At 44.8% G+C, this 24,277-nt stretch overlaps 1 non-coding gene across 1 annotated transcript; it reads left to right on the top strand.

Annotated features, from left to right (window-relative positions):
* Positions 1 to 1,256: 1,256 nt before the first annotated feature.
* LOC125126567 (U1 spliceosomal RNA) lies at positions 1,257 to 1,419 on the top strand. The gene has a single exon (XR_007134676.1). It is a non-coding gene; the product is annotated as a U1 spliceosomal RNA (small nuclear RNA).
* The last annotated feature ends 22,858 nt before the right edge of the window (positions 1,420 to 24,277 follow it).

Here is a 24,277-nt window from a genome sequence, read left to right as displayed (position 1 = left end):
GCGTGTTCGACTCCTGGCCTTGCTCAGTGAGTTAAGGATCCGGCATTGCCATGAGCTGTGGTGTAGGCTGCAGACACGTCTCGGATCCCGTGTTGCTGTAGCTGTGGCGTAGGCCGGCGGCTACAGCTCTGATTAGACCCCTAGCCTGGGAACCTCCATTTGCCGTGGATGTGGCCTCAGAAAAGACAAACATAAATAAATAAATAAAAAGTTACAGAAACAGAGTCCTGATCAGTGGTTGCCAGGAGTGATGGGAAGGGAAAAGATGTGGATAAAGGAGTGGCATGAGGGAATCTTTGCTGTGATAAAATAGTTCTGTATCTTTTTTTTTTTTTTTTTTTGCTTTTTAGGGCCACACCTGCAGCATATGGAGGTTCCCAGGCTAGGAGTCAAATTGGAGCTACAGCTGCTGGTCACAGCCACAGCCACAGCCATGCCAGATCTGAGCAGTCTGCAACCTACACCACAGCTCACGGCAACGCCGGATCCTTAACCCTCTGAGCAATGCCAGGGATTGAACCCGCAACCTCATGGTTCCTAGTCAGATTCATCTCCATTGCGCCATGATGGGAACTCCAGTTGTTTTTTTGTTTTTTGGTTTTTTGGTTTTTTTTGTCTTTTTGCTATTTCTTGGGCCGCTCCCGCGGCATATGGAGGTTCCCAGGCTAGGGGTAAATCGGAGCTGTAGCCACCAGCCTATGCCAGAGCCACAGCAACGCGGGATCCGAGCCGTGTCTGCAACCTACACCACAGCTCACAGCAATGCTGGATCCTTAACCCACTGAGCAAGGGCAGGGACCGAACCCACAACCTCATGGTTCCTAGTTGGATTCGTTAACCACTGTGCCACGACGGGAACTCCAGAACTCCAGTTCTGTATCTTGACTGCAGTGGTGGTTACGCAAATCAATAAAATGACCATAGAATGAGAGAGTCTGTATTCTCTAGACCACAGAATAATGCACATACACGTTCTACCAATGCCAGTTTTCTAATTTTGATGTTGCCCTGTATGTAGTTAGGTAAGGTGTAACCATTAGTGGAGGGTAAATAGAGACCTCTTTACTCTCTCTGCAAACTTCTGTTTACATTCTATAATTACCTCAAAATTAAAAGTTTAAGAAATGTGTTAGAAAACTACAAATAACCAAAGATTTCTTTTGAGAGTTTATCCTTCAGATTTACAAATTTTTAAACAGTGAAGTACTTAAAGATATTGTCATTAAAATAAATATTTAAAAAAAAAAAAGAACAAGATACTTACCTGGCAGGGGAGATACCATGATCACGAAGGTAGTTTTCCCAGGACGAGGCTTATCCATTGCACTCTGGATGTGCTGACCCCTGAATTTCCCCGAATGTGGGAAACTCGACTGCATAATCTGTGGTAGTCGCGGACTGTGTTTGAGCTTTCCCCTGTTTTTCCCAATTTTAAAAAGCAGGCCTGAGGGTTCCCATCATGGCGAAGGGGAAACGAATCTGACTAGGAACCATGAGGTTGAACGTTAATCCCTGGCCTCGCTCCGTGGGTTAGGGATCTAGTGTTGCCTTGAGATGTGGTGTAGGTCGAAGACGTGGCTTAGATCTGGTGTTGCTGTGGCAGTGGCCTAGACCAGAGGCTATAGTTCCGATTAGACCTCTAGCCTAGGAACCCCCAAATGCCTCAGGTGCAGCCCTAAAAAGACTAAATAAATAAAATAAATAAATGAATAAATAAATAGATAAAATTTAAAAAAATAAAAAAACAGGCGTTCCCATTGTGGCTCAGCAGAAGCTAAACCCAACTAGGATTTCTGAGGCTGTGGGATCTATCCCTGGCCTCAGTGGGTTAAGGATCCCTCATTGTTGTGAGCTGTGTTGTAGGTCACAGACATGGCTTAGATCCTGAGTTGCTGTGTTTGTGACATAGGCCAGCAACTGCAGCTCCGATTCAACCCCTAGCCTAGGAACCTTCATATGCTGCAGGTGCAGCCTTAAAAAGCAAAATTAATTAATTAATTTAAAAATTTTTTAAAAGGGAGTTCCCATTGTGGTGCAGCGGAAATGAATCCAACTTGGAACCATGAGGTTATGGGTTCTATCCCTGGCCTAGTGGGTTAAGGATCTGGCGTTGCTGTGGCTCTGGCTGTGAGCTGTGGTGTAGGACACAGACACTGCTCGGATCTGGCATTGCTGTGGCTCTGGCGTAGGCTGGCGGCAACAGCTCTGATCAGACCCCTAGCCCAGAAACCTCCATATGCCCCTGGGTGCGGCCGTTAAAAAGAAAATAAAAAAATAATAAAAAATTAAAAAAAGAACTGGGCTAGTATCCATGCAGATGCATGTTCGATCCCTGGCCTTGCTCAGTGGATCAAAGGATCTGGCATTGTCTCAGACTGCAGTGTAGGTCATAGATGTGGCTCAGATCTGGAGTTGCTGGGGCCCTGGCATAGGCGAGCAGCTGCAGTTCCAATTTGACCCCTAGCCTAGGAACCTCCATATGTCCCATGAGTGTGGCCCTAAAAAGACAGAAAAAAAAAAAGAAAAAGAAAAAAGAACAATCTATAGTGATGCTATTATTTTATGCTCTTTTAGAAGTTCTTGCCAATACAATCAGACTTGAAACAAAAGTAAAAGATTTAAGAATTGGGAAGGAAATAAAACGATCTTCATTTGCAGACAGTATGGCGTAATACCCTAAATCACGGAGAACAACCCCAAACTCTTAGAATTAATAAGGGAACGCAGGACCAAGATAATATCACAAAATTAATAGTTTAATAACCAGGGGAACTATTTTCTCCATTATAATGGTAGTAAAAATGTAAACGATTTAGGAATAACCCTAATTTAAAAATATATGCAATACGTGTAAAACCTATATAATGAAAACCACAAAGCTTTACTGAGAAATAAGTCAATGTTATAACAACTTTGTTTCAAATTTCAACCTGTGAGTGTGAAAACAGCAATAAAAGCATTGCATGCATTCTAATTGTCTTCGTAAAATTTAAAAACTCTTGCAATTACTAATAATCCAGTGGATTATTAGCAAAATGTTTATATCATATATTCTAGCTCTGCACTACCCCAAATAGTATCCATTGGTCAGGTGAATTATAGCTAGCCTGCCATAATTGAAATTTGATAGGTATGCTAAAAATAACGTACACAGCAGATTTTGGAGTTCCCTAGTGGCCTCTGGTTGAGGATTTGGTGTTGTCACTGCTGTGGCTTGGGTTGGATCCCTAGCCTAGGAATTTCTGTATGCCACAAGTACAGCCAAAAGCAAGCAAACAAACAAACCATGAGTTGCTGCTGTGGTGCAGTGGATTAATGCTCTGGTTTGTCTCTGCGGAGGCTCTGGTTCAGTCCCCAGCCCAGCACAGTGTGTTAAGGATCTGGCATTGCCGAAACTGTGGCATAGGTTGCAGCTCCAGCTTGGATTCAATCCCTGGCCCAGGACCTTCCATATGCTGGGGTGGCTGTGGAAAACGAACAGAAAAAAAACAGCAGATTTTGAAGACTTAGTATAAAAAAATGGAAAATACTTCCTTCATAATTGTTTATGATGATGATATGTTGAATTAATATTTTGGATATGTTGGTTATATAAAATATGTTATTTAAATAGTGGTTATCACAAAATTTAAAGTTACATTTTGTGAGAATTTCCATTGTGGCACAGTGGGTTAAGGATCCAGCATTGCTGCAACTGTGGCATAGGTCATAGCTCTGGCTTGGGTTCAGTCTCTGGCCCAGGAACTTCCACATGCCGCAGGTGCAGCAGAAAAAGAAAAAAAAATGTTATATTTTGTGGATCACATTATATTTCAGTTGGACAGTGCTATTCTAGATTTTCCTTTTTTCTTACAGTTTTATTGAGATATAATTGACATACAGCACTGTATAAGTTTAAAGTATACGGCACAATGATTTGACTTTCATACATCACGAAGTGATTACATTGTTTAGTGAATGTCCATCATCTCAAATAGATTAAAAAAAAATTAAAGAAATAGAAAAAAATATTTTTCCTTGTCACAAGAACTCTTAGGTTTTACTTTCTTAACATTAACATAAAACACACAGCAGTGTTGATTACACTTATGTTGTGCATTATACCCCTCGTACTTATTTATCTTTTTTTTTGCTATTTCTTGGGCCGCTCCTGCGGCATATGGAGGTTCCCAGGCTAGGGGTCGAATCGGAGCTGTAGCCACCAGCCTACACCAGAGCCACAGCAATGCGGGATCTGAACCGCGTCTGTAACCTACACCACAGCTCACAGCAACGCAAGGGCACCGAGCAAGGGCAGGGACCGAACCCACAACCTCATGGTTCCTAGTCGGGTTCGTTAACCACTGCACCGTGACAGGAACTCCCCATTTATTTATCTTATAACTGGAAGTTTGTACCTTTTGACTGCCTTCGTGCAGTTCCCCTCCTCCTACCACCTGCCTCTGGAAAACACACAAATCTAATCTCTTTCCTCTGAGTCTGTTTGTTTGTTTTGAAGTATAATCGACCTACAACACTATGTTAGTTCCTGTTATACAATATAGTGATTCAGTATTTCTGTACATTTCCAAATGATCACAATTAGTTGCCATCTGTCACCATGCAAAGATATCACATAATTATTGACTATATTCCCCAAACCATACCTTTCATACCTGTAGGGACTCAGTTATTTTGCAACTGGAAGTTTGTACTTCTTCATCTTGCTTTCTCACGTCTCTCCTCCCTGGCTCCGCTCCCCTGTGGCAACCACCTGTTTGTTTTCTGCATCTATATCTGTTTCTGTTTTGTTATATTTGCTCATTTGTTTTGTTTTTTAGTTTCCACATATAAGCGAAATCATACAGGATTTGTCTTTCCCTGTCTGAGTTATTTCCTTTAACATAATATCCTCTAGGTCCATCCGTGTTGTCAGTAATGGCAAGATTTCATTCCTTTTTCTGGCTGAGTAAGAGGAAGCATTGGTGGTTCAATGGTGGTTGGAGTTCCTGTTATGGCTCAGTGGTTAACAAATCCAACTAGGAACCATGAGGTTGAGGGTTTGATCACTGGCCTCGCTCAGTAGGTTAAGAATCCGGCATTGCCGTGAGCTGTGGTGTAGGTCGCAGATGAGGCTCGGATCCCGAGTTGCTGTGGCTCTGGCTGCAGGCTGCAGCTCCAATTAGACCCCTGGCCTGGGAACCTCCATATGCCACAGGTGCAACCCTAGAAAAAAAATGGAATTCTCGCCTCCCTGTTTTTATGGCCAAGTATATTTATACACCATATCATCTTTATCCATTCATCTGTTGATGAGCACTTAGGTTGCTTCCATATCTTGGCTGTTGTAAATAGTACTGTGGTGAATATAAGGGTGCATGTATGTTTTCTAATTAGCACAATTAGGGTTTTCATTTTCTTTGGCTGAATAACCAGGAATGATATGTACTTGTTGCCATTTTGTTAATTTGGGGGTTGTTTTGTAGTTACTTTTTGTTTCTTCTTCCTTTGCTCTCTTCCCTTGTGATTTGATGATGACCTTTAGTGTTGTGTTTGGATTCCTTTCGTGTATGTGTGTAGCTATTATAGATTTTTGGTTTGTGGTTACCATGATGTTTATATATAGCAGTCTCTATGTATATGCGGTTAAGTTGTTGATCTCTTAAGTTTTAATGTATTGAAAACCCTGCATTTTTACTCCACCACTGCTCCCCTCCATGTTTACTGTTTTTCACATCACATTTAACTTTTTTTTTTTTTTTTTTTGCTTTTTAGGGCCACACCTGCAGCATATGGAGGTTCCCTGGCCAGGGGTCCAATCAGAGCTACAGCTGCCTGCCTACACCACAGCCACAGCAATGCCAGATCCAAGTTGTGTCTGTGACCTACACCATAGCTCTCAGCCACACAGGATCCTTAACCCATTGAGTGAGGCCAGGGATCAAGCCCTCATCCTCATGGATCCTAGTCAGGTTCTTAACCACTGAGCCACGATGGGAACTCCACATTTAACATGGTTTTTTTTTTTGCTTGTTTTTTGTTTTTTGTGCATCCCCTTAACTACTAATTGGGAACATAGATGATTTTACTACTTTCGTCTTTTAACTTTCCTCCTGCTTTATGCGTGGCTGACTTACCATCTTCACTGTGTATTTGCCTTTACCAATGAGATTTCTCCTTTCATACTCTTCATAACTCTAGTTGTGGCCTTTTCCTTTCTGCTTACTGATGTCCCTTTAACATTTCCTGTAGAGCTGGTTTCACGATGCTAAATTGTTAGCTTTTGGTTGTCTCTAAACTCCATGTGATTTTGTGTGCACCCTTTAAGAGTAGAGTCTCTTTCCTACAGCCTCTGGCTCTTCTGAAAGTAAGCCCTGCTAGCCTTCAGAGCTCATTCTGGGGGCTTGTCTTCCTGGAGCAGGACCCCCAGGCTGGGGAGCCTGATGTGGGGCTCAGACCCCTCACTCCTTGTGGAGAACCTCCATAACTGTAATTATTCTCCCATGTGTGGGCTGCAGACCTGGGAGTCCTGACTATACCATTTCTCCACTCTTCCTCCTGCACATCTTGTTATGGGTTTTTTTGGGGTCTTTATAGCCATACCCCACAGCAAGACGTTCTCAGAATAGGGGCCAAATCATACCTGCAGCTGCCGGCCTATACCACAGCCACAGCAACACCAGATCCAAGCTACATCTGCAACCTACCCCACAGCTCACGGCAGTGCTGGATCCTTAACCCACCGAGCGGGGCCAGGAATCGAACCCATGTCCTCATGGATGCTAGCTGGGTTCATTATCATTGAGCCACAATGGATGTTCTGTTGTGGTTCTTTTTTTTTTATATCTTTGATTGTGGAAGATATTTTCTGCTAGACTTTAGGCCTTTCTATCAATAGTTGCTCTGTAAGTAGTTTAGTTTTGCTTTGCCTGAGGGAAGAGGTGTTTGTAGGATCTTCCTACGCTGTCACCTTGGCCACTCCCCCATTTTAGCTTTTTCATATCAGGTTTTCATGTACCTTTGGGCCTTACTGCCCATTAGAATTACTTGAGAGCTTTAATAAAAATGCCTGTGCCCTATCCCAAACACCACAATTGGTGTTGGTGGCATTGGTGTGACCTTAAATATCCCCAGAAGATTCTAATGTACACCCAAGATTCATAAGCACCACTACTGACCACAAGCTATCAGGCCCTAAAAATTTTTTTTTCATATTTTTCACTGTGTATAATTAAGAAAAGGTACTCGTGAGTTCTCATTGTGGCTCACTGGAAACGAATTCGACTAATATCCATGAGGATGCGGGTTGGATCCCTGGCCTGGGAACTTCCATATGGCATGCAGCCCTAAAAAGCAAAAAAAAAGAAAGAAAGAAAAATGAAGAACTGGCACTCTCCAGGCTTAGAAGTAACATTTGAATCTGAGTACAAAGACGTGGTGCCAGTTCCATTCTGGATCGATACCTCCTGTGATCACAACAAGGTGTGAATTCTTCCCAGCCAATCATTGCCTATCATGGCAAATTTCTCAGTTTCTAAAAACAAAGCAATGAATTTTTTTAAAAGTTTTTTTCTAAGCTTTATGATCGTCAGTTGAGTACAATTACAAATATTTGAGCTGGATGGAATATATGATGGATTTAAAACATAGAAGGTTTGGGAGTTCCCGCTGTGGCTCAGCAGTTAACGAATCCGACTATGAGGAACCATGAGGTTTCGGGTTCAATCCCTGGCCTCGCTCAGTGGATTAAGGATCTGGTGTTGCCGTGAGCTGTGGTGTAGGTTGCAGACGCGGCTCGGATCCCATGTTACTGTGGCTCTGGCGTAGGCTGGCAGCAATAGCTCCGATTCCACCCCTAACCTGGGAACCTCCATATGCTGCGACTGCTGCCCTAGAAAAGGCAAAAAGACAAAAAAAAAAAAAAAAAGGAGGTTTGCTGCTCGCTTTCTTCCCTTTTCTGATCACAGAATCTCTAGGAGATGGGCAGGGTAAGAGTTTTTCCCACCAATTTTAGAGGAGGACACAGAGGCCCACAGAGGGCAAGCAGGTTGTCTAAGATTGTGTGGCTAGTAACATAAGGTAGCCTGGACTCAAAGACTTTTCTTTACGTCTGTCCAAGACCCTTTCCAACCTAATAATCAGGATAAATCACCACCATGCATGCTAAGAGGAGCTTTTGTCCAGAGGCTATTTCCCTTCATTGGCCCTGGGGGAGGACTTTAGTTTATACTAGACAGTACTGCTGAAGTGCTGGGCACTAAACCATCAACTTAAATGCAAAATAGTTCATGTTCAAAGATGAATCAAAATGTGATTCAGTCAGTGAAACACATGCTCAAGAATTTTCAGCTTCTAAGTAACAAATAACGTATTATTCTCTGGGAAAAAGTCTGCTTTACTATCCTGTGACAGTATAGCATGATGGGAAAACACAGACTTTGGGGTCCGACAGATGTGCCTGTGACTGCAGATGCTGCCCCTCACTGAGCGGTGTGAACTTGGGCATCCTGCTTCTCCTGCTGAACATCTATTGGCAGTAGACACTGTGAAGTCCTAGAGCTTCAGTAGAACACACACAGTGGTCCCTCCCCTTAAGAATGAACAGTTTTGGGAGTTCCCCTTGTGGCTCTGTGGTTAACAAATCCGACTAGGAATTATGAGGTTGTGGGTTGGATCCCTGGCCTCACTCAATGGGTTAAGGATCCGGCATTGTCGTGAGCTGTGGTGTAGGTTGCAGACATGGCTCAGATCCCGTGTTGCTGTGGCTGTGGTGTAGGCTGGCGGCTACAGCTCCAATTAGACCCCAGCCTAGGAACCTCCATATACTAAGGGTGCAGCCCTGGAAAAGACAAAAAAAAAAAAGAATGATCAGTTTTGGGAAGAATTGGGTCCTTTAAATCCCAGAAGACCAGAGCTGCTCTGAGCTGCTGGGGGAACACTGCAGGAGCCTGAAGACAATGGTTCAGGGGGAAAAAATATATAGATAGAAAAAACAGATGTGGCAAAAGTTTAGCAGGTGGTGAATCTAGGTAGTCACTGTACATTTTGCAACTTTTTTATTGGTTGGAGAATTTCCCAAATTAAAAGCTGGTGGGTGGGTAAAGTTAAAAACAAAAACTAAATATTAAAACATTTAGTAATAAGGAGTTTCTGTCGTTGCTCAGTGGTTAATGTATCTGACTAGGAACCATGAGGATGCAGGTTCGATCCCTGGCCTCACTCAGTGGGTTAGGCTCCGGAGTTGCCCTGAGCTGTGGTGTAGGCCAGAGGCTATAGCTCCGATTAGACCCCTAGCCTGGGAACCTCCATATGCCACGGGAGCGGCCCTAGAAAAGATAAAAAGACCAAAAAAAAATTAGTAATATACTGAAAAGAAATACGAAAGTTTAATATGAAAAAAACTCCTAAATATGACTGAGGTTTATAAAACATGACTTGAATAAATGGGAGAGACACGCCTTGGAAGGCTCCAAATTTGGGAGACAGGGTGCAAGGAATAAGAAGTATTATGGACTGAATTGTGTCCCTGTGCCCCCAAATTCATATATAGGAGCCCTGTAGTCTCCAACGTGACTGTATTCGAAGGTAGGGTCTTTAAAGAAGTACTTAAGGGGAGTCCCTTGGTGGCCTAGCTGGTTAAGGATCTTGCGTTGTCACTGCTGTGGCTCGGGTCTCTGCTGTGGCCTGGAACTTCTGCATGCCACTGGGGTTGCAGCCACACATAAAAAGAAGAATTAAGGTTAACTGAGGTCTTAAGGTGGGGCCCTAATCCATTAGGACTGGTATCCTTATGGGAAGAGGGAGATCAGAGCTCATCCCCTTTATTTTCTTTCTTTCTTTTTTGCTTTTTAGGGTTGCACCCAAGGCATATGGAAGTTCCCAGGCTAGGGGTCCAATTGGAGCTACAGCTGCCCACCTATGCCACAGCCACAGCACCGGAGGATCTGAACCGCATCTGCATCCTACACCACAGCTCATGGCAATGCCAGATCCTTAACCTACTGACCGAGGCCAGGGATCCAACCTGCATCCTCATAGTCGGGTTCATTTCTGCTGCGCCACGATGGGAATTCCCAAAGCTCATCATCTGTACATGCGCAGAGGAAAGACACGAGGACCCAGTGAGAAGACAGCCATCTGCACGCAAGGAAGAGAGGCCCCCACCAGAAACTAGCCCTGCTCACACCTAGATCTTGGATTTACAGCCTCCAGACTGTGAGGGAATAATACATTTCTATTGCTAAAGCCACCCAGCCTGTAGTACTTTGTTATTGCAGGCCAAGCTTACTAAGACAAGAAATAAAGTGCCTCACTCAGGGTCAAGGTCACACGAGGAGGAAATAACAGAGCCTAGGTTTGTGCCCAGAGCCATCTGGACCCTCTCCCCAGGAAGTGATTGTGTGAGTCAGGTCAGTGCTTCTCAAATGTTGGTGATAAAACTGCCTAGGGTAGAAAATCAAGGATTCCCTTACCTTGATTCTGGGAGGTCTATGTGAAACCTGAAATCTGCATTTTAATAGGTAAAGTCCCCACCAGGTGATTCTGTTGAAGGGTGGTCCCAGTCCTTACTTCAAGAAATTCTTCTCTAGGGAGTTCCCTTTGTGGCTCAGCAGTTAACCAACCAGACCAGCATCCTTGAGGTCTTGGGTTCGATCCCTGGCCTCACTCAGTGGGTTAAGGACCTGGAGTTGCTGTGAGCTGTGGGATAGGTTGCAGACTCGGCTTGGATCAGTGTGGCTACGGCTGTGGTGTAGGCCAGCAGCTGTAGCTCCGATTCAGCCCCTAGCCTGGGAACCTCCACATGCCGTGGGTGAGGCCCTAAAAAGACAAAAAAGATGAAAAAAAAGAAAAAAATTATCCTCTAGTCTGAGCCTGGAGATTCAAAAAGTTGTAGGAGGGAGCGGGTGACCCTTAAGAGATATGCATATAATATTTCTGCAAAGATATGCAAAAAACATTGTTAGCCTCTGAGAAGAAGGTTTATAGGTCTGGTATGAAAGTGAGACTTATGTTTAAATTTTTGTTTTGTTTCATATTTTTCATTCAAATGCATTATTTTCCAATTTAAAAACTAGCCTGAAAAGAGATATCATGAATTTAAAGAGCTTATTATTAGCATATTGTCCAACAAATAGTAGCTGCTCAATAAGTAAAAGCCCCTTTCCTTCGTCTCTTCCCCTCAAAAATTTGCCATTCCTTTCCTTCCCTCCCTTGTCCCACCCAACAGTATCTCCATTTGTGCATTTGATCAATATATTAACTTAATGCATGTGATGTGCCAGGAAGGGTTCTAAGAGTATAGTATATATAGTATAGCTACTTGCATGAAACAGACATAGCCCCTCCCAGCCTGCAGGAGCCTCTAGTCCCCATCCTCACCTCTGGTAATTTTGACCTCTTCCTTCCTGCTTCCCCACAAATCTAAAGTAGCTTGCCTTCTCTCCTCCTTCAGAACCTGACCTAAATTCTCCTTGGAGCCATCAGACCCCCAGTGACATTCTCCATAAAGGGACTCATAGGAGCCTAGGGACCAGCTTCCTGCTGCCCCCTGGTGGGGCTCCCTGGGGCTCACAGTATCTCTAAATCTCTAGGACCTGCCTCTCCCCATGTGACATCTGCTCCCTCTTGGGTGGGTGGACCCCAGGAATCTGTGCACCCAGAATATACTGGTTTTCCCTGAATCCTCTGGCTCAGAGCTGGGATCTGTGTGACCCTAAGACTGAACCACAGTTTCCCTAAAGGCCACTGTCTTTGGAGAGGCAATGCTGTATGGGAGGGCAGTAGTACTGTGCGTGTGCGTATGCGTGTGTGTGTGTGTGTGTGTGTGTGTGTGTGTGTGTGTTTTGGGGGGTGGGAGAGCTGCAGGTGAAGTACCTTTAATAAAACTCATTTTTTTCTTTTACTGTTTGTTTTTTATCTTGTGCCAAAAGCAATTCATACTGTTCCATAAACATCAGAAAATAGAGACTTGCAACAGAGAGATTTAACTCCCATAATCCCACCTAGAAGCCATTTCTGTTCACACCTGGAACAGGAACTGAGGGGAAAGGCTAGTCCTCACTGTTCCCTCACCGTGTGATCCTGGAAAGCCCTTCCTTCCCGGAGCCTCAGTTTTGCCATTTACAAAGTGCACACCCCAGTACAAGGTGCTCCTCTGGCTTTCCTCCTCCATGACCTCCTGAGTCTGTTGTCCCAAGCAGTGCCTTTATCGGTGAGACCTTCAGGCTGTTATAACATCCAGCTATTTCATACAATGAAAAGTGGTAAAGCAGGCAAAAACAAATTATAAATAATTGGGTAAGAAACCCTCAAAAGTTCTGAAAATGGACACAAATGCTTAAAAACAATTAAAGAGTTGAAAATTGTCTTAGGAAGTATGAAAAGAGCCAATACTATAGGGAAAAAAACCCAGCCACTGGGGAATATTCATTTTCAATGAAATCATTGTTTCAGTCAAAAGGGTGTATTCTCAAGAGTGCTTTCAGAAAAATGGCTTTTAGCCTAATCCTATGGCTCTGTGTGAAGCAGCCAGCAAGAGCTTCTGTCCAGCACCCCGTGTCCTTGGAAGAAGTTGGAGATCCTCCCTCCTGGTGAAACAAATATCAGACCAATTGTGGGCTGCACATACCCTGCCAGCCCTTACTGGTTCGCTTCACGTCAGGCTCTGTGCTGGGCACCCAGGACTCGAGTAACTGGGAAGCTTCTGCCATCCTCCCCAAGGAGGGGTGGGGGGGCTCCGAGCTAGTCTGGTGGGGCAGACAGACCCATCCACACGTGACTCCAGTTCAGTGTGAGATGAGGTGAGAACTCACAGTCACGGCAAGTGGAGAAGAGCCAGGAAGCCTCTGCCCTGTCCCTCTAACAGCCATGAAGCTATAGAGACTTAGTCTCCCCGTCCTCAGTAAAATGTGCCTATTATTTATTTATTTATTTTGTATTTTTAGGGACCCACCCTCGGCATATGGAGGTTCGCAAGCTAGGGGTCGAGTTGAAGCTGTAGCTGCTGGTCTACACCACAGCCACAGCAACACCAGAGCTGAGCTGTATCTGTGACCTACACCACAGGTCACGGCAACGCAGGACCCCCGACCCGCTGAGCAAGGCCAGGGGTCAAACCCACATCCTCATGGATACTAGTCAGGCTCCTTAACCACTGAACCATGACAGTAACTCCAAAGTGTTCTTGTAATTTTTGCTTATCCCAGGATTTAATGCCTTAAAACAATCATTGTATTGTCCTCAAGGATTCTGTAGGTCACAGTTCAGATAGGGTGGCAGGCTTGGGGCCTCGGCTAAGAAGGTGACTGCAGTGGAGAGTGGCGGGGTGGGGGGGACACTCAAGGGCTTGGGACAGGGATCATGGGGAGATTTCCTTACCCATAAGCCCAGGGGTTAGTACTGGTTGTTGCCTGGGCCTTGACTGGGGCCGTTTTCTGGAGCATCTGCGCATGGCCTCTGTGTGTGGCCTTGGCTCTCTTGCAGCTTGGATGCCTCAGGGTCAGTTTTCCTGCCCCAATCATGAGTGTCCCAAGTAGCAAAGTCTTTTCTGCCCTAGCTTCAGAAGTTCTGAAGTGTCACTTTTGATTTCTTTTTTTCTTTCTTTTTTTTGCTTTTTAGGGCCACACAGGCAGCATATGGGGGTTCCCAGGCTAGGGGTCTAATCAGACCTGTAGCTGCCAGCCTATGCCACAGCCATAGCAATGCAGGATCTGAGCCAGGTTTGCAACCCACACCACAGCTCACAGCAACGCTGAATCCTTAACCCACTGAGTGAGGCCAGGGATCGAACCCTCAACCTCATGGTTCCTAGTTGGATTTGTTTCCACTGTGCCATGACAGGAACTCCTGATTTCTGTTATTCACAAGAAAGTCACAGGACTAGCAGACTGATGGGGAGAATGATTAGATCCCACCTCTTAAGTAAAGAATGAATGGGTTTTGTTTGGGGCTTTTTTGGCCATACCCACAGGGTGGGGAAGTTCCAGGGCCAGGTATCAAAACCGTGCCACAGCAGTAACCAGAGCCACAGCTGTGACAACACCAGGTCCTTAACCCACTGAGCCACCAGGTAACTCCAAGAATAAACAGTTTCAAATAGACAACCTCCCACACCCAGGACGTATCGAGACACCCCATTTACTGCCCAGTGTGGGACAGCAGGTCTTAGCAGAGCCCAGTGAGAGGTAGGATGGAGGTTGGATGGAAGAGAAGCTGAACTTGTCTCTCTTTGGGCAGTTTCACCCAACCGTGGCTTCAGTTTCTACTCCTCCCTGAAGACATTACGTCTCTGGCCCAGAACTTTCTTCTGAGCTCCAGACCAGTATGTCTGTCCAGCTTCCTGCCTACTTTCCTTTTCTGTGCCTCAGTGTGTCCGGCAAAGTGGAGATGCTGACACTCTGCTCATAGAGTGACATCAGGACTAAATGAGATAATACTTATAATGCCCTTAGTGCAATACTCCTTACACGCCGTTAAGTGCTCAATAAGTGTTACTTACTATTATTTGACCTACTTGGATATCTTGAAAACAGTTCAAAGTCAGGCCCCAAAACTGAACTCACAGTGTGGTGCCCATGCCTGCCCCTCCTCGGAGCTCCCCATCTTCCTGAACAGACCGCCACCCCTCCTTTCTGCCCAGCCTTTCATACCTCTCTCTCTCTTTCACTCCGCATATCCAACCCAATTCCCAGTCTTGACAGACTTACTGTCTAGATATTTCTCTAACTTCTCCATCTATACCCTGACTCTAGTCCAGGCCATAGTCCTCTCTCCCTTGGACTCTGGCCTCCTCTCTGGTTCCCAAATTCACTAGGTCCAGTTCCTCTTCCATCCACGTCACTCCCCCTGATTAAAACCCTTTACCCCTGCTGCTCTAAAGAGAAGACAGGGAGTTCCCATCGTGGCTCAGTGGAAATGAACCTGACTGGACTCATGAGGACGTGGGTTCGATCCCTGGCCTCGCTCAGGGGGTTAAGGATCTGGCATTGCCGTGAGCTTGTGGTGTGGGTCACAGACATGGCTCGGATCCTGTGTGGCTCTGGTTTTGGTGTAGGTCTGCAGCTGTAGCTCCAATTGGACCCCTAGCCTGGGAACTTCCATATGCCTTGGGTGTGGCCTTAAAAAAATAAAGAGAAGACAGTTTCTTTCAAAGGCCTACAAGCCTGTGGGTCTGGTCTCTGTCTCCCTCCTCCACTCATTGGGCTCCCTCTGCCTTCAGCCCTATGTACAGGCGATTTCCTGTGCCTGGAATAAATTGGGGAAACTTCTCTGGCCGCCATGGCGAGACTTGCCAGGCCCTTTCCTTTGTAGCACTTGTTAGAGCTGGCATCTGCATTTTCTGGTGATTATTTGATTAGTATCTCTGACCTCCAAAACCCTGTAGGCTCCATGAAGGTCGGAACCATGTCTAGTTTTGCTCACTGTTGTATCCCAAAGCCTAAAATAGCAGCTGACACACTGTTCGATAAATATTTGTTGACTGGATGGATGGATGGATGGATGGATGGATGAGAAAGGAAAGGAGAGGGGCCAGGGCCATTGTAAATGTTTAGAGATTGTTACTGAATGAAGAAATGGGCAGGTTGGGCAGAGCCCAGGAAGTGACTCACAGATACACCTGATCTTCCAACCTTTGGGCAAGTGCAAGGCCAGAAAGGAATCTGTCACAATGTCAGAAAAGGTGAATCAGTCAGGGCTGGAAACACATTCTCCCCGCCCCAGGGCCTTCTCCACTTGAATATTTTCACCTGCTTCCAGAACTTAGCATGACATTCCCAGGGGGCTTGGAGCCTACCTAGGCCAACCTCCTTTTCCAGTAAGGATCAGCCAGGCATTGAGACTTGTCAAAGCTCACACAGCACCCCTACGGGCACTGCAGAGACGGAGAAAACAGGCTCAGGCCCTGGCAGCCTGGGTTCCATCCTGTGCTATCTGCAGACTCCCCAGCCCAGGATCTTCCCCTGCCACTGGGGGGACCTGAATCTCATCATCTGAATGGCTCACTGACCACTCCCCCAAGCCCCAGTTCAGCTTCCTCAGTGACCCTCCTGCCATGCATGGCACCGGTCATTGCCCCCACCCAAAGGACCTCGACTTCCCTTACAGCCCCGCCCATTCATTATCTTGCTTTCAAAGGTCAGAGACTGTCCTGGTCAGACAGTAATCCTTCAGCATGCTGACTGTCACACCCAAGCCTGCTTTGAAAAAAACAGAAATAAGCCTTTCTGTTTCTAAAAGCTAGGGTCCATCACTTTGCTCTACAGTACACAGAACACTGTAAGCCAACTATAGTGGAAAAAATTAAAATCATTGAAAAAATAATTAAAAAAAATAAAAGCACAATAGCAGCTACTAAACAAAATAAAATCTAGTGTTCAGTCTCTGTGGCCTCATATTGGCCATGTGACCTTGGGCAGAGGACTTCGTCTCCATTTTACAAGAGGAAACTGAGGCAAATTCCTGCAGGACAAGGTTGGTCTAAGGCTCCAGTGAGATTGTGGAGGCAAAAGGGGCTTGTGATCTATAATTCTCTGATCCTGAGTCAGAGGTAGTTAGTGCTCCGAGGTGATTTGCTTAAATAGTGTAGGACTTTACAGTTTACAAAAAGCAATCACACCCTTTGAATCTTTGTGAATTCATTTTGTTTGTTTGTTTTGTTTTGTTGGTCTTTTTGTCTTTTTAGGGCTGTACCTGTGGCATATGGAGATTCCCAGGCTGAGGGTCTAATCAGAGCTACAGTGCTGGGCTACGCCAGAGCCCCAGCAACGCAGAATCCAAGCTGCGTCTGCAACCTACAACCACAGCTCATGACAACGCCGGATCCTTACCCCACTGAGCGAGGCCGGGGATGGAGCATCCTCATGGTTCCTAGTTGGATTCGTTTCCACTGCACCACGACGGGAACTCCTGAGTCTGTTAAATAACTGTACTAATGCCAGTGATCAACCATGCCAGACCTTCTGGGAAATGGGTACTTCTCCAATGATGGGATTTCGGGTGATGCCACAGTTAGAAGGAGAGATTTAGGGCAAGAGGGGAGGGTATGGCTAAAGACCCTCAGAGAGTAGGAATCAAATCAGCCATCCTCGAAGACCAATCTTGCCCCAATCTTTGAGCCAAAAGCCAGGTTGTTTGGGATGTGAGGGCCAGTACAGACGGCCCATGCTGAGAAGACCCCAGGTCTGTAGAAAGTACCCTTTCCTTGAACTAGAAGAGTAGAGGCTGGCAGAGCAAGTCCCCAGGTGACACAGGACCATCCCATATGTCCCATACCTCCAGCACTAGATGGTTACCCTGTCCCAAGCCTGCCCTCCCCCTCAATTCCAGGCCCAGCACCACAGTATTCCCATAGTGGCACCACCAGGGCAACCCAGAAGCTCCAGCCTCCAGCCTATTGGTCGGTACCTCGGTACCTGAGTGGAGAAGAGCACAGCCCTAAAGCAGCCTCTCTCTCCACATCCCCCAGCTCGGCTCACCCTTAGGCACAGACTGCCAGAACCAGAGAGAACAGTCCCCTCAAAGACAGCATGCTTTCTGCTTTTCCAAGTTCTTCCTCCTCTTCTTCCTCCTCGCCAGGGTCCTGTGAAGCAGAGCTCTGTGTGAGACCCCGTAGACACATGGGGAACCACCACCCAACAGGAAAAACCAAACCCCTTTTGCGTAGTGACCTTCCCGCCCCTGGAGGAGGAGTTCAAGCAGAAACTGAACAGCCACCTGTAATGATCCCCTTCTGAACTCAACAGTAGGTTGTGTGGACTCTCCTCCTGTGATCTCCCACCTGTTCCTGCCTCCCCAGGTCCACTCTGTGCCCACCCAGGCTCTACAAGCAGCCTGCCACTGCCCTGCCCTACTGGCCTTACTAAGAACAAATGGCTCTGTGTCGCCTGCAGAATAGTCCAGCAGCTTGGGCTGCACCTAAGCCCTCTAGGAGTTGACCTAACTCCTTTCCCAGACTTTTCTCTCCCTACCACTGAGTTCATCAGCCAAACTCAAACACTCAATGGACCCTCACACTGCACACACTCCCACCTCCATACTTTTTGCTCATGCTTGTCCCTCTGCAGAGGAGGCTCTTCACTGGAGTACACCCCCACCTCCGCCCAGGCACGTCCTTCAAAATCCAACTTACCGGCCATCTCCTCTATGAAGCTCTCCCAAATTCTCTATGGGTTTTTTGTTTGTTTTTGCTTTTTAGGGTTGAACCTGCAGCGTATGGAGGTTTCCAGGCCAGAGGTCGAATCGGAGCCACAGCTGCCGACCTACAACACAGGCACAACAACGTGGGATCCAAGCTGTGTCTGTGACCTACCCCACAGCCCACGGCAATGCCAGATCCCCAACCCACTAAGTGAAACCAGGGATCAAACTCGCAACCTCATGGTTCCTGGTCAGATTCATTTCTGCTGTGCCATGACGGGAACTCCTCTATGGTTTTTTTTGTTTTTGTTTTCTTGTTTTTTTTTGTTTTGTTTTTGGGTTTTTTTTTTTTTTGCTTTTTAGGGCCATGCCTGAAGCATATGGAAGTTCCCAAACTAGGGGGTGAATAAAAGCTGCAGCTGCCAGCCTACGCCACAGCCACACAACTGGGAATCAAAGCAGCATCTATGACCTATACCTAAGCTCATGGCAATGCTGGATCCTCAACCCACTAAGGCCAGAGATCAAACCCAAATCCTCATGGATACTAGTTGGGCTCATTTCTGCTAAGCCACAATGTCATCCGTGGTGTTTTCTTACCGCTTTATCTACACCTTTTCAACCTTGTGAGGTTTGTACACTTAATGAATAATGGGCCCTACTTCACACTGGTCTAACAATCTTTTAAGGTGAGGGGTCAGGTGTGAGTCATTTTATTAGCATCTGGTATCCCAGCTTGCCCATCACAGGCACTCAGTGAATGTATGTGTTTGAATGAATTAGTGATGAGTCCAGACTCTAAATTGCTCTTCAGCATTGTCTAGGAGAATGCTTGTCACAAAAGGGCTCAATAAAATATGTGTGGAGTGAATGAACTGCTTTTATAACGTTAGACCTCTTAGAGTCTTTTTAAATGAATTATGTCGGGCATACAAAAAGACAGATTATAACAAAACCCCTTGTACCTACCACCTAGGTTGTGAAATAAAACATGGCAGACACAGTTGAAACTCTGTGTAGCCCTGCCCAATCCTACCCTCCTCCTTCCCCCTGGAAGTACCACTATCTTGATTTGGGTGTTTATCATTCCCAAGCTGCTAGTACATGTGTCACTGTGTTTGCAGCCACAGCAACAGGTAATAGTGTATGAAGCAGTGTGGCCACAAGTGAGGCTGGGATGCTGGGATAAAGATGTGGTACATTTATATAATGGAGTATTACTCAGCCATAAAAAGAATGAAATAATACATTTTGCAGCAACATGGATAACCAAGAAATTATCATACTAAATGAAATAAGAAAAAGACAAATACCATATGGTATCACTTATATGTGGAATCTAAAATATGGCACAAATGAACCTATCTACGGGAGTTCCTGTTGTGGCGCAGTGATTAACGAATCTGACTAGGAACCATGAGGTTGAGGGTTTGATCCCTGGCCTTGCTCAGTGGGTTAAGGATCTGGCGTTGCCATGAGCAGTGGTGTAGGTTGCCAATGTGGCTCGGATCCCACGTTGTTGTGCCTGTGGTGTAGGCTGGCAGCTACAGCTCCAATTAGACCCCTAGCCTGGGAACCTCCATATGCCATGGGAGTGGCCCTAGAAAAGGCAAAAAAAGACAAAAATAAATAAATAAATTAAACAAAAATAAAATAAAATATGGCACAAATGAACCTACCTACCAAACTGAAACAGACTCACAGACATAGAGAACAGACTTGTGGTTCCCAAGTGGGAAGAGAGGTAGGGGAGGGATGGACTGGGAGTTTGCTGTTAGTAGGTGCAGACTATTACACATGGCAGGGATAAACAACAAGGTCCTATTGAGTAATAGCACAGGGAACTATATTCAATGTCCTGGGATAAACCACAATGGAAAAAATATTAAAAAGAATGTATATATGTGTATATTGAGTCACTTTGCTATACAGCAGAAATTAACACATGTCTAATCAACTATACTTCAAATTTTTTAAAAATTTAATTTAAAAAATTTCTTGATTTATATAATGGCTATATTGGCATACATTAGGATTTAACTGAAGTGTTGCTGTTAATAATTTTTAAATTGATTTCTCTAGAAAAACATATAAGTCTTTATTATTTGGACTTCTCTTTAAAATAAAAAAAACTGGAGTTCCCTTCGTGGTGCAGCAGAAACGAATCTGACTAGGAACCATGAGGTTATGGGTTTGATCCCTGGTCTCGCTCAGTGGGTTAAGGACCCGGTCTTGTGGTGAGCTGTGGTGTAGGTTGCAGACATGGTTCGGATCTGGCATTGCTGTGGCTGTGGTGTAGGCCGGCAGCTGTAGCTCCAGTTAGACCCCTAGCCTGGGAATCTCTATATGCCACAGGAGTGGACCTAAAAAGACAAAGACAAAATAAATAAATAAATAAAATTTTAAAAACTGAGAAAATAGGTAAGAGACATGGAGGTGTAGCAATAGGAACACGAGGCATCCTAATGGCCTTTAGGTTACCTTTAGTGAGCTTCAATTTACTCACTTTGAAAATAGAGGTAGGAGGTCCTGTCATGGCTCAGTGGTTAACAAATCTGACTAGCATCCATTAGGATGAAGGTTTGATCCCTGGCCTTGCTCAGTGGGTTAAGGATCTGGTGTTGCCATGAGCTGTGGTGTAGGTCACAGATGCAGCTGGGATCCTGCGTTGCTATGGCTGTGGTGTAGGCCAGAGGCTACAGCTCCAATTTGACCCCTAGCCTTGAAACCTCCATGTGCCGTGGGTGCGGCCCTAAAAAGCAAAATAAAATAAAATGGAGGTACCTTTATTAAATAAATGAATTTATGCCAAAACTCCTTCCAAAAAATCCGGAGTCAACTTTTTTGGAAATTGTGAAAATCAAAATAAATAAATAAATAAATAAATGTGAGAGTACTTTTAAATTATAAGAAGCTGCAGGTGTAGGATTTAGTGTTAGCTTCACCCGCAACAACAACAATATAGCCTCCTAGTGGTGAGAACGAGTAACTTCATGTGGATGCAATTCTGTTCTGTCTATATACTGTACCGTAAATAATGGACATAATTCAGATCCTTACAAGGATTACTGGACATTTGAGGAAGGTCTCTAACATAAAAGACGAACAAAAAAGGCGCTTAGAGAAGACAGACAATGTAGAGGGAGAGAAAGTTTAAGATTATCATTAATGTATTCCGAGATGAGAAGATATATCTATGAGACAATAGGTTTCTATCAATTGAAAGTTCAGAAAACAAAGATGAGTTCTGAGCAGTGGTGAGCTGGATCTGGCTCATAAGGGCTCACAAGGGCCAACTGTTACTGTCTGAGGTATTCTACAAGCCAGTTAAGCATGATGCATTATTAAAAATTAAATTATGGGAGTTCCCTCGGTGGCCCAGTGAGTTAAGAATCCTCCTGCAGTGGCTTGGGTCACTCCAGTGGTACAGAGTCAATCCCCAGCCTGGCCTAGTGGGTTAAAGGATCCAGTGTTGCCGCAGCTGCAATCCCTGTCCCCAGAACTTCCATATGCCACAGGTGCTGCTATTTAAAAAAAAAAAAAAAATTATATATCGAAGATAAATTATATTCAAAACAAATGTTATAAATACTCAAAGTTCACCACTTCCTTATTTTACATTTTTTATTTATTATCATCTATCATCTATATAGGGAAAAATGCTGTACTATATAAATGGTCTATTACCAAGCACCATTTCCCAGCTCCACAACTGACATCCTATTGGTAGCTTGAAATCACCCACAGTGGGAGTTTTTACACCCAAGAAATAGGTAAACACTACAAACCAGTTTTCCCCACCTCTCCTAGAGACTTAAACATTTGTCAGCATAATAACATACATGTATGTAAATATTATATATATACACACATATACATACACACACATTCACCAGTATACATATAATATTTACCAACATACCACTGGTTTTTGGAAATTAAAAATAAAGAAGTTCCCGTTGTGGCTCAGTGGTTTAAGGACCGACCCAACATTGTGTCTGTGAGGGTGCAGGTTTGATCCCTGGCTTCAGTGGGTTAAGGATCCCTCATTGCTGCAAGCTATGGGGTAGGTCACAGATGCAGCTCAGATCTGGTGTTGCTGTGGCTATGGCGTAGGCTGTAGCTGCAGCTCTGATTCAACCCATAGCCCAGAAACTTACTATGTCCAAGGTGTGGTGTGGCCATAAAAAGAAAAAATAACTAAATTTTTTAAAATATAAAGGTATTAATGGGGAAAACTTAGGAGGACTGGAAGTTGAAACCTCTCAGAAAGTAGGAAAAGTGATGGATGATAGTTGGTAAAAGATTTTAAAAATTAGAGGTCACTCCAGAAATCTAATATACAAATAATTAATTACAAAGAATGTAGGCGTTCCCATTGTGGCTCAGCAGAAACAAATCTGACTAGGATCCATGAGGACTCAAGTTTGATCCCTGGCCTCACTCAGTGGGTTAAGGATCCGGCATTGCCATGAGCTGTGGTGTAGGTTGCAGACATGACTCAGATCTGACATTGTTTTGGCTGTGGTATAGGCTGGCAGCTGCAGCTCTGATTGGACCCTAGCCTGGGAACCTCTATATGCCAAGGGCATGGCCTAAAAGGACCAAAACAAGCAAACAAAAAAACCAAAAACAAGCAAACAAACAAAAAAAGAATATAGAAAACAGTGTGGAAGAAATATTAAAGGAATAATTCAAGAAAATTTCCCAGAACAGCAAGCCAATTTTGAAACTAAAATAGCTCACTGGGTACCTTGAAGAACAAATGAAAAAAGATAAAACCAAGGTATTATTGCAAATCTCAAAACACTAAGCAATAAAGAGATGATCCTAAAAGCATCAGGTCAAGAAAAGAAGGGGAAAAATAAAAAATAAACCAGGTTACAAACAGCGTGGGAATCATAAAGCATCTGACTTCTGAAGAGAAGCTTTTGGTTGTTTTTAGTTAGAAACAATAAGCAATGCTAAAACTTTTTGGGAAAAATCATTTCTAACCTAGAGTCTATTCCCAAATTCTATCAGTCAACAATAAATTGAAAAAAGACTTTTTCCAAGTTCTCAAGTTTTTACTCATTACTTGTGTGCATTCATTTAACTAATATTTACTGTGAACCTACTATGTGCCAGACATTATTCTAAATACTATAGTTATAGCAGTGAACAAATAAGGCCCTTGCTCTAATGGGGCTTTTTTTTGGGGGGGGGGGGCCTTATCTGTGGCATGCAGAAGTTCCCAGTCAAGGGTCAAACTCATGCCACAGCAGTGACAATGCCAGATCCTTAACCTACAAGGCCACCAGGGAACTCCTAGTGGAGCTTTCTTATCATCTGAAAATATCAACACAATATGCCAGGTAGTAACCAGCACTCAGAAGAGCAGCAGGACTGAGGGATGGAGCACTGGGTGGAAGGGAGCTCTTTTAGATAGGACCTCTCTGGTCGAGGCTACAGTTGAACAGAGACTTCAGTGAGGGAGCAAGCCGTGAAGATGTCCATGGGAAAAGGCTTCCAGGAAGAGGAATGGACAAGGGAAGAGGGTGAAACCAGGCCAGCGTGATGGGGAAGGGTGGTGGGAGATGCGAGGCTGGATCCAGGGGCCGTTTGTATTGGATATACATATACCTTTGCCTTTGTCCTCCCCTGACCCACTCTCTACCCTGCTCAGCTGCCTGGGAAGCTGATGTTCATGGACCCTGTCAACAGGCTCCCTTGACCTCTGACTTCCTAAGGTTTGGCCAATGGGATGTACGTGCAACAAAGCTGAGGGCAGGAGGCATTTTTACTGAGGGCCTCATCCATCTTCTGCCAGGGGACCTGCTCAGGCTGGGAATGTGAGTGCCTAATGCCTTCCCCATGGTTGCCAGCTCCAGGGAACCACACAGTGTGCCTTGTGGCTTCCTAAACCCCACTTACACCTTTGTCCAGATGTCCTTTGGTACACACTCTCCAAATTCCTCAATTTGAGTATGATAGCCACGTGTTTTCCTGCCAGGATCCTGCCTAACACACCCTCGTAGGGCAAGGTAAGGGCTTTAAATTTGATTCTGAAGGAAATGGGAAACCACTGGAGGTTTTTGAACATGTGGAATACCCTGTGACTTAGATTATTTGTTTGTTTTTTTAGGGCCGCACCTGCCGCATATGAAAGTTTCCTGGGCTAGGA

This window comes from Phacochoerus africanus, chromosome 4 (assembly GCF_016906955.1).
Source record: "Phacochoerus africanus isolate WHEZ1 chromosome 4, ROS_Pafr_v1, whole genome shotgun sequence".
Lineage (NCBI taxonomy): Eukaryota > Metazoa > Chordata > Mammalia > Artiodactyla > Suidae > Phacochoerus > Phacochoerus africanus.
This window is presented reverse-complemented; position numbering and strand designations above follow the sequence as displayed.